Source organism: Acinonyx jubatus, chromosome F2, assembly GCF_027475565.1.
Source record: "Acinonyx jubatus isolate Ajub_Pintada_27869175 chromosome F2, VMU_Ajub_asm_v1.0, whole genome shotgun sequence".
Taxonomy (NCBI): domain Eukaryota; kingdom Metazoa; phylum Chordata; class Mammalia; order Carnivora; family Felidae; genus Acinonyx; species Acinonyx jubatus.
Window position 1 is genome coordinate 53,166,004 of NC_069394.1, and position 17,687 is coordinate 53,183,690.

The 17,687-nt window shown below is 42.0% G+C and overlaps 1 protein-coding gene across 2 annotated transcripts in view; it reads left to right on the forward strand.

Moving 5' to 3' along the window:
* The window catches only part of PAG1 (phosphoprotein membrane anchor with glycosphingolipid microdomains 1), a 141,448-nt gene that overhangs the window by 95,691 nt on the left and 28,070 nt on the right, over positions 1-17,687 (forward strand). The window lies entirely within an intron of this gene.

Sequence of the window (17,687 nt, forward strand, 5' to 3'; positions counted from 1 at the left end):
GTCTGGCAGATAGTGGATGTTCAGTAAGTAGAAGCCATTAACTTTTTCTTACATATATTAGAAACCAGAGTTTCAGCAAGATTCTTTTAATTACCTATTTTAAAGAGCATCAGATGAACCACCAAATGGTATTCACAAAGGTTACATAAATGTTATGCTTTCTTTCCCTGTTGCAGAAAAGTAATATAAGTAGAGAAAAGCTTACTGCCTATGAGTGCGTGTGTATCTTGGCACAGTATTCAGGAATTGTCACCTGATGAGTCTGACAAAACCTAGCAGTAGGGCCAGGCATCTTCACAGCTGCCCGGAAGAAAGATATACTTAATGAGAAGAAAAAAAAATAGAGATAGTAAAGTATAGTATTTCAATTCCAAAAATATTAAAGGCCCTTTTAATGGGTTAGAACCCATTTTTAAACCTATGCAAAGAATGAAAACCTTAATAAATCTTTATTGATTTCTTTCACTGTTGCCTTATAAGTATTTTCACAAAACCAGCGTAGCCCCATATAGTTCCAGATTGATCCAAAAACTGCTCTTGGATCCCATAAATTGGATTCAATGGAGATTTATTTGTCTGACAGCTAGACTCTCTCTAATCAGTGATGTGAACTGGGTCAAAAAAAAATCTATGTTCTTTGAAATAAATAGGACATCAGAGGTGATTCAAGAACATGTAGTATAGAAAAATGGCAAATGTTCATTGAGGATGGTGTCTGCTTTTTACATCTGTGGTGCTTCTAAGCTCCTTAAAGGGATCTCAGATGATCATTGGGCTCTGCATCCCAAATCCAGCCTCTATTAGCCAGCCGTCCACTTCCAGAAGCCCCAAGGCCCTCAAAAGGCCATGTCCACCTGATAACACTAATTTCCAGGTGCCGAGCTCCCACTGTACTGCAGTTCCTTTCATGATTTTAGAAGATTCTTGAGGCAGAGTGATTGAGACCGATGGTCCTCATCCTTACCTGTCTCACTTTCTCCCTCTCTGAGTGATGGGCATGAAGAGCTACTGAAACCCTAGAAGCCTCCGTTCCTTATTTCACCAGCAATGATTGTACAAAGACACTTAGGTTTACATGGCCGTTCCATCATATTTATAGTCATTAGGTTATTAACAACACAAACATTGCCTCCCGGAAATTTAGATGATCAGAAAGAAAAAGAGAATAGAAGTTAAAACATTCAAGACAGCCCAGCACAAACACGTTTGCTGATGGCCTTGCTTTTGCTTTTAAAGCCTGCCGGTCCCAGCTATAATCACCACCCTGTCTCACCCTAAGACACGGGAGTGCAGTGCCTTTGCCGTAAGAGTAAACAGTTCATTTGAACACTTGGTGTTTGTGTTTAAAGTAATGTTTTATGGACCGTGTAATAAAGTACCTTACCTGGTACCGAGCATATGGTAATAAGTATTCATGGATGTGATATGTCTGTTTGTGCATGCCTGAGAGTGATTTGTGCTTTATGAAATTCATGTTGGCAAGGACAGTGGTTTTTGTTGATACTAATAGACCATCTGGGGCTTGCTATTCTCAACTTGATGGCTCTGTTTATACCTAATATCTTTAAGGGGAATTCCATATTTTTTAACTTTGGCAAACTAGAAGTTGTATACCTTCTGAACCCAATTCAGAGAAGTTTACCCTGCAAATATCTTAAATTACTGCAATGATTTTTTATAAATAAAAATTAAATGCAAATGTGCTATGCTGTCTCAGAGATCCCTGGAGATCCTGAGGTTTTTCGTATTGTTACTATAAAGAATTTACAGTATATTAAACATTTTACCTAAAACACACACTTTGAAAGCTGTCAGAAACCCTATTCAAATGAAAGCCATCGACAGATTTAGGAGGCATAATTGGTCTTATTCAGATTTTAGATGATTAGTAAGACATAAATACTGGTTCTGTCTTCTACATCTCCAGTATTAATGCAAGTTCTCACAGGCTGACACTGAGTAATACACCACCATTCTACCTTTTAAGACCATAGAACTTTGTCCCTTCGAGAGGATGTCATGCCTTTTAAAAGAACGGCAACCAGCACCCAAAGTGGGAGGGTGTGGAGTTATGGTTTGCTCCACCCTACGCTGTTATTCCCCAACTTCAAGTTGAGTGTTAACCACCATGTCCCGTGTGCTGTGGTTTTATTAAGTTCGAGTTAAGCAAAAAAGCAGAAGATAGAATGAACAAGTTGTTTAAAAGAAATGAACATTTCTTTAAAGAAAAATGAGAAACGTTACGTGTCTTTGCGAGAGAGAAAATACTTCAGCATGGTGAATTCCCATCTGGCCTGCCCCTGTGTTTGCAGTACCCGCCAGGCCGCTGTGGCATTGGAGTTGGTGGCTGGGACAGCTGTGTGCTCTTTGCGTTCCTGGCTTGTTGATGAGAACATCGTTTTGTATGAAACCACATTTTTTTAATACCGTGTATTAAATACTGCATTTTCAACACCATGAGGAAAGAACATCAGATTTAGAGTGGAAGACAGGGATGGTGCTGCTGTTTTCCTGGGTTAGGTGGGGTCTCGGCCAGCCTCTTACTCCCTCTGGTCTATTGTTTCCTTGTTGTAAAACACCAATAATGATTTAAAAGAAGGAGAACCCTGCCTTAAAGGTTTCTCATAAGATTGCTGAGCTAGTCAAAAAGTAAAATCTGTGAAAATGTTTGATAAACTCTGGAGTATTACACAAAAATAAGGTGATAATAATGGCTGCCCTGAACTTCAAGCTGAGTGTTAACCACCATGCCCTGCGTGCTGTGGTTTTCTGAAGTTAGAGTTAAAAAAACTCTGCCCTGTGGGGTGAGGGAAGGTGAGGACTCTTGGGTCTTCGTAGATGAGTAAAGGACTCAGACTGAGAGACTCCACCTGGATCATGGGGTTATCATGGGGTGATTTACTAGTGGAGCAGGATTTAACCTGTGTCTGTCAGACCCCTGAACCCATGTACATCTCCTGTCTTATTAATAATGTTGTGGTTATTGCCTTTTTTCTATGGTCTGCCATAAAAAGTGCCAAGTCAGACATACATAATACATATTTTGTTGCGTAAGACTCCAGGAAGTAAATATGATGGAAATAAGGAAAAGGGGCTAAGACTGAACCTCAAAGAAGAACCACAAAATTACACAACCATGGAAAGGAGCAAGAAAGGCCCTAGGAGTGTCTTCTCAGTGTATGGTTAATGCCACAGTTTGTCATTTTCATTTCCTTACAAGTCCATGGCATTTTAGTTGACACATTGATGACAGTCATTATGGATAGTTATACAAGTGGCATATATAAAATTTGTTCTTTCTTGTTCATAGATAGACACATACATAAACTTAATCAGAAACCTCACAATCTTGTGAGTGTGAGTTAACTGACCTGGGGAGACAAAATCCTTGATTATAGTTTGATCATTTCAGTGATGGAAGTAAAAACAACAACAACAAAAATGAGTAAAATCCTGGTGGTTATATCTAGAGGGTTAATCAGTTCAGGTTCGCATTTTTGGGAAGAAGACTTCATAGTGCCTCCTCTCACACAATAGAACCCCATGTCTGATTGTGCCTCCACTCATGACGTTAAGATGAATCATTGGGTTCAGGTGTAATCATCCTGACTCACTTACTACAAAGTTTCCTATCAGCCCAACCCTGTAGTTTGAACAGGCTTGGATGATCATTGCTGAGAAATAATGGTTAGTTATGTGTTGGCTTTGTGACTATTTATGGCCTACTGTATGCATTACATAGGTTCCTGTAAGTTTCTATAAAAGTCTATTTGAAATTGAATTATGTTTTAAACAAATTTGAATTGGTCATGATTTAAAATAGTATTTTTTTATAAAAACATCCATGTCATTTCATTTTATTTCACTCTTTCATAAATAGAAATTTATATGTATTGGATGTGGTTAAAGCAAGATAACACCATCTCTTAGAACTGTATAGTGTGAGCAAACTTTCTTCATTTGAATCAGCTAATTCTGATATTGATAATGATTACAGTTTACCATTTGAATTTAACTCTATTTAAAAAGAGAAATAATCAGTGTCACCTTGGTGGCTCAGTCCGTTAAGTGTCTGACTTTGGCTCAGGTCATGATCTCACGGTTCGTGAGTATGAGCCCTGTTTTGGGCTCTGTGCTGAAAACTCAGAGCCTGGAGCCTGTTTCAGATTCTGTGTCTCCCTCTCTCTGCTCCTCCCCTGCTTGTGCTCTCTCTCTCTAAGAATAAATAAACATTTTTTAAAAAGAGAAATAATCAGATACAAGCTATAGATTTAAGTACTTTATATACATTGAATTTCTTTAAGATGCATATTCTTCTTCTTATATAAATAGTGAGGAAAGCAGGAGGAGGAACTAGTATTTATCAGGTGCCTTTTCTAGGCAAGGGCACGAAGCTGCATGTTTCACAAGATACAAACGTAGCTGACTTTGATAGTGATATCCAATATACTTTTCTCTACTGAATGGATAACTGAAATATTGAAGATTCTGAATGGAGCTGACACGCAAGCATAGCACATATTTGGAAAGCTGGCAGAGTGTGTTATCAATATGGCTTAAAGTGCTAATCTAGACCCAACAGAAGCGCCTCAAAATAGAGGTAGTGTCCAACTGTCGATTCCATATGTCAGTAGGATTTGTCCTGAAGATATTACAGCTGACTTCCTGGCCAGATCTATTAGTATCATGTGGTAATGATGGAAGGGTAAGATTACTGACAAAAGATCCCAGGCTGTAATAAATCCACCAACATGAAGTGGATGCTTTTTGCAATGTAACTCCTGTCCCAAGCCAGACGTGTATGGGAATGACCAATAACAAGGGATCCAAAAACTTTTCCTTGGTACACTGAGGATCCTATGCCAAATGAGCACGGTGTTACCCCCAGTAAAGTGGTCTAAAGAAACCCCAAGAAAAGATTGGAAGTGCAGTTTCAAACATTAACGTCTAGCTGCTTCCTGTTGGGAATTGAAAGAAACAGCCAACATTGCAAGATGTGCAAACAGAGAAGCTCTCTGGCAGAAGCTTAGAGCCAGCAAGGCACAGGGTGCGTATCACCTTCTCTGCAAAAGTGGCTGGCTTTGTGGGTCTGATTAGAATCCCAGTACGTGCATATTGTTTGGAGAACTGCATGTTAAAATTGCAACTGTACATACTCATTTATGATCTATTAACATCAGTAGTTGCAACCTTAAAGAATATAAGACTGTATTCAGAACACTCTTGGTCAGACTGCAAAGGTATGCATTCATTCACTCTGTCAATATTTGCTGAGTGACTGCCACTCTTGCTGGTTTTGGAGTTACAGCTGCATGGACAAAGAGTGCCTGTGCTCATGGAGGTTATATTCTAAAGGGAATCATGCAACCATAAATACAAAGGCCAGTATATAAGATGCTTTCATAGAGGGAAAGGAAGAGAAGATCATGGGATAAGGCTGAGGTAGGGATGGGCAGGAGAGCTTTAGAATGACTGCTCAGAGTGGACTTCTCTGAGAACATGATGCTTGAACAGGATAGAAGAAAATGGAGAGGAAGCAGCTCTGTTATGACCTGAAGGATGATCATTCCAGAAGGTAAACAGCTAGTTATAAAAGATCCAGGGTAAGGACAAACTCTTTATGTTCAAGAGCTAGAAAGAAAAAGCCATGGTAGTCTTTCAATAAATGTTTGTCAAACTGAGGTGAACAAAGTGTATTGTGTCCACTTAAACAATGGAGATCAAGAGAAAAGTTAAAGTAGCCTAAAGCATAAAGAAAGGTATTGTTTTAATAATGCATTGATTGCCAGGACGCTCTTCCTCTAAGAATTATAGATCATTTTGCAAGTGGAGGATAATGAATGTATTTTTTTAGGTCAACTTTGACATGTAATCTAAAACCAGTGGTATGTGAGAATAACGGACCAGGAGAACTTTTTTGTATTTCTTGGTGAAATTTTCATATTTGAATATACTGTAAAATAATTCTATTTTAATTTACCCAATTATGTTTAGCCATACAACTTTTAGATTAGTGTTTGAGGGACGCAGAGAAAAATAGGTAGACATTACAGCGGACAATCAGACAACATGACTCAGTGCCCACATCTTCTGAGTCTGGGTCTCTGTATTGCAAGCTCAAATGCCACCTTCTGGAATAGACTCTATACATGCTGTCTTTTGGCCCAAGCTCTGAGGATATACATGTGCAGAAAACTTGGTTTATGTGGTTACCAGTGTGGACTCCTATGGAGAGAGGAACAATGAGCTATATCTGTTTGACACGGTCACATCCTGACTATGCCATGATTCAGTACTACAAGAAATAACATGAAGCAGCAGGTCCCAGTTAAGAGTTTAGAAACATGAATGAAGAGTCTAGCTAAGTGATTCTCAGTGCTAACTATATATTCACATGCTATGGGGACACATTTACAAATGTCAGTGTCCAGGCCCAATCCCTGCTCAACTGAAGCCAATTTCTGGGGTTAGGCCTGGGCATTGGTATGTTGTAAAAAGTTTCCCAAGTGGTTCTAATGTATAGCCATGGCTGAAAACTCTAGTCTAATTCAGAGGAATTTAATAATTCTGTATAGCCTTTAGGATAAAGTTGGTTTGATTTTAATTATCTTAGTCTTTGCATCTCATATATCATTTGGATACTTCTTTCAACATTTCCTTAAAGATCAGAACTTACGATCCAAAAGATTAACGTAGTGGGAAAGTCTTCTTTTCCTTCCTTCCTTCCTTTTTCCTTCTTTTATCCTTTGCTTTTTAAAAAATGTCTCTTCCTCTAAAACCTATTCTGGACATTGAAAACTTTTAAAAATCTATAAATAGTTCATGATAATTAAATTTAAAACTTCATGTATGCAGTATTTAGAAATTAAGATTTACTTCTAAGAAATAGTGAGGTTGTTATAATAAAGATATTCATGTAAGACTCTTCCAAATGTATGAAATAAAAAACTTGCATTTGGGGCTGGTGTAGAGAGAGGAAAGAAAAAGCTAGACTACGGTAATTGCGATAATTGAGGATAATTACATCTTTGAGCTTCCAGCCAGCTATATGAGAAGGGAAGAGAAAAGGAAATATGACTTTTCGTATGTATAGTTGAGTTATTTAAAAAGGCAAACTAAGCTATCAGGATAAAAAACCTTTTCCAGGCACTAAAATCTCTGAGTTTATCACACAAACACACCAAGCTTTATGTAGTACACAATAGAACAATGTCATTAATAGTTTTACCAAAAGATGAAGATAAGCAAATCATGACAGTTTCTGATATTACTGTTCTATAATAGCCACTTCTTTAAGACATTAGTCAATCAGTTCAGCTGCTACCTAATGCTGCCCTCATTCATGACAACAGGACCACGTCAGTGACAATATGGAGGATGTTCGTATTCCAGTTAACCAGGGTAGGACACTGTCCTTCAGTCCACCTGAAAGCCATATCCAATAATAGGTTATGGAAAAAGGCATCAGGTCACAACTCTGTTAGGAAATGAAAGATTGGAATTTGATCTTTCAGCCTATCCCTACCCTTTACAATTTTTATGGTGGTAGTACTATGAAACAGTCTTGGGAGAATATTTATAGTGTGAGGACTTTACTGAAATCACGGTGTCTTAGATGGATCCTGGCTGCAGAATCAAAGACTTGTGATAGATTAGTGAATGTTTCGGAATGTCTCAGATTGTTTTTAATCATGTTCTCAAGAAGATGAAATATAGGACGTAGGTGACTGCTAGTGGACCAGTTGTCCCTAAAATTTGCCTATTCCTGATATAATATTCCAGTATATCAGGAAATAAAATGAAGTCAGATTTCAAAGAGTTTGAAGAAAAGTCTAAGAAAAGTTATGTAAAAAAAAAAAGGTTAACTGCTTCTCTTAAATTTCAGCCACAGCAATGTATTGTTTTACAATTAGTATTGAGAAGTCTCATATCCACTATAAATAATTGCTTACAAAAACAAGTGGAATGAAGCCTGGCCTAGCTTATTTAATCCAATAGGATTGAAATGATAAATACTAACGTCTTTCCCCAATAGTAATAACTAGATGTCAGTCACTATTTTGATTTTTTTAATGAGTTTTCTTTTTGTCCTGAAAACACACCTTCTTGTTCCTTATGTAAGTATATTTTTCTTGAAGTCTTTCTGTCATAGAGGCATGAGAAATAAAGGAATGATCCTCTCGAGATCAGATCCCACTATTACATTTCCCACAGTATGCATTTACAGAGCTGCTGCTGTGGCTGTGCAGTGCACCCCCCACACCTCTAGGAGGCACCACTCACATGGTCCAGTCTGTGCTCTCAGCACAAGCAGAGCCACTCAGACTCTCAGTGGCAGAGAAGAGTGAACTCACATTCTTGACTCCATGTGCAAAATTTATTTGAGTTCCCATGTTCCATTTTTTGAGTTACTAATAGTTTTACCTTATACTCCATAAATATCTGTATTTCTTTTCTTACTAGAGTTAAAATTGAGTAACTTGGACACGCAGAAGATGTGTCCCAAAAAGGCCAGCACCTTTTTCTGGATCTTACCACAGCACATCACTACCACGTGCCTCTCCCATCCTGTGAAGCTTGCCACCTTAGGCCACTCCCCTACCTCTCAGTTTAAAGCCTTTGAAATGTTTCTTCCCCCAAAGAGGTGAAAACATGGCATAAGGAAATGAGGGTGGGGGATGTCAAAGCCTTACCCTGATAATTAGCTCTTACTGTGCAATCTGAAGACTCTCCTTGTTCTCTGCTTTTCAGAGAAAATGGAAATTGGGGCAGAGGGACTACACTGACTATTTAAGGTACAGAGTGCTTTGACATCAGCAGGGGAAGAAGGCTATCTCTAAAATGTCAGTGTTAGGAACCATATTCTGGGTCTCTCCCACACATCTCTTAATACTGTGGCATATAATGTGAATTCCAAATGTGATCCCTCATCTTGGAAGCCACTGTGACACTCAAAATATAAAACTCTCCAAATTTGAGGCATTGGGGTGGCTCAGTCAGTTAAGTGCCCGACTCTTGATTTTGGCTCAGGTCATGATCTCACAGTTCATGGGAGTGAACCCACATCAGGCTCTGTGCTGACAGCATGGAGCCTGCTTGGGATCCTCTCTCCCCTTCTCTCTCTGCCCCTTTCTCGCTTGTGCATGCTCTCTCTCAAAATACATAAATCAACAACAACAACAAAAAAACCCTCTCCAAATTACACTAAGACTTTCCATAAACACAGCCTCAACCCATAACTTCCATTTTATTCATGATTTACAAACAGAGAAAATGGGAAATCTGGAGGGAGAAGATGTGATTTTCATTAGCTATGAAGATTTTCAAAATTGCATTAGTTTCAGTTCATTAGGTCTTATAATCACATTAGCTACATGACATTGTAAGGAGAGGATGTGCCCTGCGGAGATCCCCCTGTGGATTTCCCTGGAGTCTCACTACCTCTTGTACACTGGGACTCAATACGGGATTTGAGTTTTCCTTTCATGGGATGAACCGATAGAAACGATACAGCATATAGAAGCCATGTTTACAAAAACATTTCCTCTTGTCCTTCCCTAATTCTTCCCACAGTGATTTCCCTGGCCAAATGCTGTGTCAGTTTTGAGGGCTTCTGAACTTTTGAAAAATTGATGAGTGACTTCCACCTCATTAGGATTCCCACTGGGCTCGTAGCAAGCTCTGAGCCAAGGGTTTTCGGTGAACTCCTCACTTCAGAATCACTTAGGATACGTGCTAAAAATACAGATTCATGGGGCGCCTGGGTGGCTTAGTCGGTTAAGGGGCCGACTTCGGCTCAGGTCACGATCTCGCGGTCCGTGAGTTCAAGCCCCGCGTCGGGCTCTGTGCTGACAGCTCAGAGCCTGGAGCCTGTTTCGGATTCTGTGTCTCCCTCTCTCTGACCCTCCCCCATTCATACTCTGTCTCTCTCTGTCTCAAAAATAAATAAACGTTAAAAAAAAAAAAACATTTAAAAATACAGATTCTTGGGCCCCACTCCAACTCTATCATGTCAGAATATCTGAGGGTCAGGCCTGGGCATTGGCAGCACAGCAAGTACCCTGGGTGTTGTGAAGCAGGACTTGAGAGAGGGTTCTGGAGGACATCTGTGCAATGGCTGGCGCTCTCCCAAGGCCTGGGAAGGAAGGCATGTGCCAAGCGATGAGGCCAGTGGATGGAGGGACCTGGAACCGTGCACTTTAATACATCGGGGGTAGTTATTCGGGAAGGTCACAGCCAAAATACTCCTCCCTCCAAGCTGAGGAAACACTCTCTTACTCAGAAGTGCAGTACTCTTCTATCCTGCCGTGTCTGTCCTCAGAATCCTATAGTTCACTCCATGTTGCCTTTTATATCTAGTCCAGAGTCTTCTGGCTGCCTAGCATACGAGTGGCTCTGGAATGAGCGTGGACCTTTTCCGAAGGAGGTGACTCATTCCGGTTGTGGAGTTCCCTGTTTGGTCACGTCAGACCTTGTGAGAACAGAATCTCCAAGGTGTAGTCACTCTGTTATACCTGCTCCCCTACCTCTGCCGGTATGGTTTTATCTTCCCTAGATTGGGCAAAGGAAGAGAGGAAAATAAATGTATCGATGTAGACAGGTACGTACATACGTCATTCTTAAATTCACAAAGTAACCCGTGGGTTAAGACCAGCTGTCGGTAAAATGACAAAAAAAAAAGGCCCCCACATCTCTTCCCCTTGCCTACCTCAGACACACAGTGCCTGCATTTTGGCCTCACCCCTCTCATCCTTCTCCTTCCCCTCCCTGTTCCTTACCAGCTGACTTGGTCTGTTCCAGTAATTTATGCCTTCGTAAGATTTTAAATGCACATGCCAACGCTTGCGTGAATATTTGTCAAGCTTCCTCTCACCATAAAGTGAAAGCAGCTATTCTCCCACTTAGCAGGGACATGGTGAGGCTCTCCACGTGCCTTCCCTGGTCCTTGAAATCTGGCCTGTCCCCAGGGGCTGGCCGACCCTGACTGTGATTGAGTGCGTGCAGGGAAATGGCCCTTCGCACCCCTGTGAACATGCAAAGGCTGTCTTTGGGATCCACCAGACACACTGAGGACAGTTCTCCGCTTGAAACAACATCAGTCCAAGGGCACTGCAGCTGTGTCCATGTCATGGGGCCTCTGCCACCAGGCTACACAGAATCAAGCTGCAGTTATTGTGACTAATGCAATATGGTGGAAGGGAAAGGGCTTGTGCCTTTTTGTTTCTTTCTGATTTCACATGCTTGGAATTCAACAATGGGTTTTCTTAATCTTTGATCAAAATATAGCTCTGTATTAAGACCGTAATTCAAAACACTTTTCCCCTCTTGCATATTGAGTTTTGCAGTTAAATTGCCTCAAACCAGTCTAGTCTCATATTCAAGGGGCGATTAGAAGATGAAACAGTGTTTAGTGTATAGTAGGGATTTAGCAATTATTTTTTTAATGAATTACAGAGTGTCAAAGAGTAAAATACACTTTGTGCCTTAGTGTTAAAGAGTAAGAAGCATCAGAGGTATTCGTCAAGCAACTAATGAAACCAACCCAAAGAACTATTTTTAAAAACAGAGACCGAGAACTTCTCCAGAATGTTCTATTACATTTGGAACCTCTTCAGGCTTATCAAGTACTGAGGTCGGAAATTAGATAGATGCCTTTCAGACTTGCTTTCTGTGTAAGATCTTCCTAAATTTGGGCATGTGCCTCTTTAAAAAGCCTCAGAAGCTTCCAGCAGCAGCATTTTCTCTCTCCGTTACCTGTGTATGCCCATCTGCATATTTTTGGTTTGGTCTTTGCATTCTGTTTAAAGGCTGTTATAAATAGGAATTATCGATGTGTAACTATGCCAACTAGATGTTGATGACTCTAGTCAGAGACTCCTAAGTCATCCCTGCAGCCAGTGTTTGGTGCTGGGCTCTCCGGTCAGGCACTGTTGGGATGGATTCCTGGCACTGGACAGGGGACTAAAAAGGCTGCCTGCGATTCTTCCTCCTAACATTCCTGTAACTGCTGTAGCCTTGTCAGGTGTTCCAGGGAATTACTAAGACTGTGCTTTCTGGGGAGTTGAAACTATTGATCACACTGAGAATTTCACGTTCTTGCTGAGTCGACAGCAAGTCCCTCTGGGTGGAGAGTCCTGAATTTTTATTTTAGACCTGAGGAATTTCTGGCTACTTTCATAAAATGATAGAGTCTCAGAGCTGGAAAGAAACTTTATAAATGGCCTCATTTTTCAGGAGAAACTGAGGCACGAGAGGTTTGGGCTTGGTTAATTACATGGAAAAGAACAGATGATGTGTCCACTCACTGCCATTTTATGGGACCCTGGATTGGTCCCATAAAGTACTTATATGGGAATGTACTGGTGCATAAAGTACTTATATGGGAATGTATTGGTCCCATAAAGTACTTACTATGGGTCCCATAGTACTTATATGGGAATGAAGAGAGTCCTAAGATGCAGGGGCTCTGTGACCTCATTTTCACATAACTCTGAATGAGACGAAGTCCAAGCTTCAGTTCTAGGGATCTGGCTGGATGGCCCTTCCATCCTTGTTGGAAGGAAGATGAACGTCTACGCTATAGTACAACTCCAAATAATGGTCCTTGGCCAGCAGCCTAGACCTCACCTGGCAGCCAGTTACAAACGCAGAATTCAGAATCTGCACCTTAACAAGATCCCCAGGTGATCTGTAGACACACTGAAGTGCTGTTCTTGAACAGTCTTCTCAAATTTCAGCCTGCATCACCATCACCTGGAGGGCTTGTTAAAAACTGAGGGCCCCACCCCAGACTTTCTGATTCATAAGCCTCAGGGAAACCCAGAATTCTACATTTTTAACAAGTTGCCAAATGACCCTGAGGCTTCTGGACCAGGACCAACCTTTGAGAAGCGCTGCCCTACTAGAACCACTGCCCGGCTGCTTCTCTGCACAGAGCTGGGGAATCTTCTATAGCCTGTTCCTGGCAGAAAGTCTTGAGGATGAGCCCCGAGAACCTCCACTTTCAAACACAAGTTCTGACTTACTCTAACATAGCTAGTCCCAGCCCCGAGTAGTTCCCGGTAACAGCAGCAAGTGACCCACATGCATGTTTTTGGAAGATTTTGGAGTCAATAAAAAGTCTGTTGTCTGCTGGTTTTATAATGCAAAGGACGCACGGTGTTTTTAAAATACAGTCGAGAAGAGGGGCGCCTGGGCAGCTCAGTCGGTTGAGCGTCTGACTCTTGGTTTCGGCTCGGGTCATGATCTCACAGTTTCATGAGCTCGAGCCACGTGTCTGGCTCTGTACTGACGGCACAAAGCCTGCTTGGGATTCTGTCTCTCCCTCTCTCTACCCACCCCCCCCCCCCCCCCCCGCTGCTCATGCTGTCTCTGTCTCTCTCAAAATAAATAAACTTAAAAAATAAATAAATAAAAATAAAACTTAGTCAAGATGAGAACGAAGATGACCGTGGTGGAGTAGGCGCCGGGTGGCACGTTGAGCCACATGCTCGCCAGCATCCATGGAAAACAGGAACTCTGAAGTCAGCCGAGCTTACGGTAATGAACAAGTAGAAATACATCAGAAGGTGCGGTAGAGACAGCCGACTGCTTTGTCCAGCCTTGCTGTAGCTCACAGTGAAACCCACGCTACAAAGTGGGATTCCCCTGGTACGCGACAAATTGCCATCTCCTCTTAAATTGCATCTCTTCCATCTTGAGAGTTTACCTTTCCCAGGGTAAGCACCCTTTGATGTGCTGTTTCAGTGAGGCAGCACGGTTCGGGTGAGGGCTTGGTAAAAGCTAATGGGCGTGTGATGGATACTGGAGCATTTATAATTAGCTGTCTGACCACAGTCCAAGCAACAAGTGAAAGTGATCACCTAAATGTCATCAGCCGTGAATGGAGGATTTGAGAGACGTTTATGTCAAGGGGTAAATTTCTGAACCTCACAGCAAAGACACTGAAGTTGTTCTTGGTTAAGTCTTGTACTATTATGGACGAGAAGGTGGCTGAATCACCATGCCCAGAAGCCAAATAAAACCAGTGCAAAACAATGCTTAACAGAGCAGTACTGTGAAATCCTGGCCTCAGTAAACTGGCCTGCGTGCTAACACCAAATCCTCACAAGACACGGGCAAGGCTGTTGGGGCAAGGGCCATAAAGTATTCTCGATCCCTTGGAAGGAGGACACATGATGAATGCGTGGCTGGGAATGAGGAGTGGGCAAACCCGAAGAGAGGCAACATTCTTCTCTCTGGTGCTAAAGACAAGTCATGATAGAGAGAGGTTCAGATTGCCAAGAGGGTGAGGCTTTTGTGTCCCGGACAGGCAGCCACCTGGGGATTATGAACACCATGGGGATGGTCACCGCCCCATCTGTGAGAACACACTGCTGGGCACTAGGCTAGGGTAGAAAGTGCCAGGGACACTGAGTCAGGAAACCTAGAGCTGCATGACCCTAGACATGGTACTTAGCTTTGAACTTTGGTTTCCTCATCCATAAATAGATACGGTGGCCCGACCCCAAAGGCCCATGAGGATTAAATAGCATAACGTGCAGAAAGTGGCTGGCATGTTGCGTGTGCTCAGGCGTTTTCAGTGTTTTTAATTTCAAGCCTTTGAGTCAAAACTGGTGTGCGGTAGGTCTCTTCAGGACCTGGGTAGGGTCAAGATGATCATTAGTAGGATGGAGCCAGTACTGTGGAAGTCCGTTTGCCTGGTAGCCTGACAAGCAGACTTTTGGAACTCCTCACGTCCCCCATGGAATTTCAACATCATTTGAAAATACTGAGAAAAGGGGTTTCTTCTGGTCCTTCCTGTCTCTGAAGGCCTGGTCAATATCCACCCCTTCATGGATGCTTTTTCTCTTCCGATCTGTTAGTTCCTTCAACTGTGTATTCATTCGGATGATTAAATGCCTACTGTGTGTGCTGCACACTAGGGCTGCGGCTGTGAACCGGATAGGTCTGTTCATGGCGTCACCTTTTGGAACTTAGGCCGGCAGAGGAGACAGCACAAAGCTTCCTCATTTCCATGTTGAATAATGCCACGAAGGAGAAAGCTTCTTCAGGCTTTTATGAAACAGGCCTAAAACTAAAGCAGTGTGGGGGGAAGGGGATTGAAGTGCATTGTCAGGAAAGTCGCTCCAAGGAAGTGACACTACACTGAGATCTAAAGAATGGTGAGGCTTTCATCAGATGAAAAACGTGGGAAGAAGAGCCAAGAATAGTTAAGGCTCCTCTTTCCCTTGAGACATGTAAGACTTAGCACCTTTTGAGGGCTAGAAGAGCCGGGAAGGCATGAAAGACGGTTGCTGAGAAGGGGTCAGAGGAACACCAAGCTTGGACGCTACAGTTGGTGAGCAGCCATGCACACAGACACCAGCATTCTCACTGCTGTGCCTTTTCTCGAGAGACGTTCAGCTGCTTCGATGACAGGACAAAGAAGCCAGGTGGCTGCGTTCATTCCCGAGTTAAGGCTTTGCCTTAAGACATACTTGGCGTATTTTTTAATTATTTGCTTGATGTGCTCGTCTCTTTTATTCTCCTCCTCTCCCTTGCCTTATAAATTATTCAAGTTGCATTTTGAGAGTCAGCTTGGGAATTTACTCCTCATTGTTCCTACAGAAATAAGTATTCAATAAAAATTTCTTGATTGGTTCCTACTTTCCAGTTTATTGTAGATGCTGAGAATAGGGTGGGAGATGAAGTGGACACGTCCCCACCCTCAGGGAGCTCTGAATTCAGATCAGATGAACAAACATGGAAGGCACAGGAGATATAGACCCTAAAGCCAAAACTGCACATTTTGCATGAAGACTTGCTTATGCAAAATGAAACCCCTTTTTACCTGTGTACCTCCTCTGGTCTCTGAGAATCAATCATTATCTCCCCCTTTCCCTCTCCTCCCTCCCTGTCTTGAGTTTTGCCATTAAAAAATAAAAAACAAAAAGAAAAAACCAAAAACCTTGGCAATTGGTTTTCAAGTCAGGATATGAGCAAAAGCAACCTTAGAAGTTATTCCTCATCCATCAAAATCTCTTACCTTTTGGCTTTTCTGAAGGCAAAAAACCAAAATGGCGACAGGGCTTTTATAAACAGTAAACGATGTTACTTCTGTAGTGTAAGTTTAATGTATTTTTGAAGACAAGTGAGAGCCACACAGACCCCTCCTCCTGAAAGGGTCAGCTTTCCCGTTTCCTGTGTGGATCAATACGTTTGGTATGTACGAAAAGTAATCAGGTTACACTGACAGATGGCCTTAAGGATTTATAACTCGCTCTTCAAGTGAATGCCCGGCTCTTGCTGTCTTCAGCAGCAACCCCTCCATAACAGGATCAGCCAGTGACGCTAAAGGTTTCCAGGTTCCTGTCTCTTGTGCTCACAGGTAGTGTGCTTCCCTTAGGCGGCTACCAAAGAAATGTCAAGTCATTGCTCTGTAGTGATGTTTTAAAATTTATAGTTCAAGAAACTATAGGCAAGAAAACCTTACCTTTACCACCTTCCGCTCTTTGGATATATTTCCCCCAACTCAGGAAAAAAGAGAAATCAAGACATCTTTGTTTTTGTTTTTTTTTTTTTTAATGTTTTTATTTTTGAGAGAGACCAGAGTGCGAATGGGGGAGGGGCAGAGACAGGCACAGAATCCAAAGCAGGATCCAGGCTCTGAGCTGTCGGCACAGAGCCTTGACGTGGGGCTTGAACTCACGGGCCGTGAGATTGTGACCTGAGTGGCAGTCAGACACTTAACAGACTAAGCCACCCAGGCGCCCCAGAAATCAGGACGTCTTTGTAATGACCTTATTTGGCAGAGAACCATTGTTCCTTAGCCAGAGGGATGGCAAACATTTGCTTAGATGGCTGGTCAACGCTCAACCAGAGTACAGCATACAGGCTTGCCTGTATCACAGTCTCCTTACTCTGAAATCTACCTGAATTTCAATATTTTAGCTTCAAACTCTTTCAGGGCACTCGAGAATTCTATTGAGAGGTTAATTTAGCCTTAGCACGTGCATCTGCGGAATGTGCCTCACAGGACAGGAGCCCTGCAGGGAATTTAGCTCCTCAGCCATTGTGAAATTTGTTTGGCTAATCTGTAGCTCATAAAGCGTCATTTTAACTCATGGTTCCCACACCTGGTAATGACCAGGAAGGAGGAATATTCCCATGGGGTTGGGTCCTGTCCTCATTTTGTTCATCAGTGAGGGGTCATGAGCGGAGGCGGTTTCTATCATACTTAATTATGAGTTGAGCAGGACGGCTGTAAAATGGTAATGACTGTCATTACCAACCTAAACCTGCTTCGGAGGAACTAAGGTGTCTGCTTCTGCAACTAATCTCACCGGCCATCCCAACTCTACCAAATTATTACTTGCAGAATTTGCCGTGATCAGAGCACGTACCTGTTAAGAGTGTTATAAAAAAATTAAAAAAATTAAAATAGCTGTCATCTGGTTGTCACCTTTCATTAATTTCATCTGGTTGTTGTTTTCTTTCCTGTTGGAATTGATTTTGGTGGCTGATAGTCTAGGCTAATGAAGACAAAATAAATGCCTAGCACAAGGCACCAACCGCAGGTGTAGCGGTCGCTCCTTGAAGAGGCTGAAAATAGGATTATACCGCCACCTTGTGGTTAATAGTGGCACCTGCTTTTTAAAGTAAAAGGCCATCAGTGTTCTACTGATTGAATCACCTATTGGTTAGAA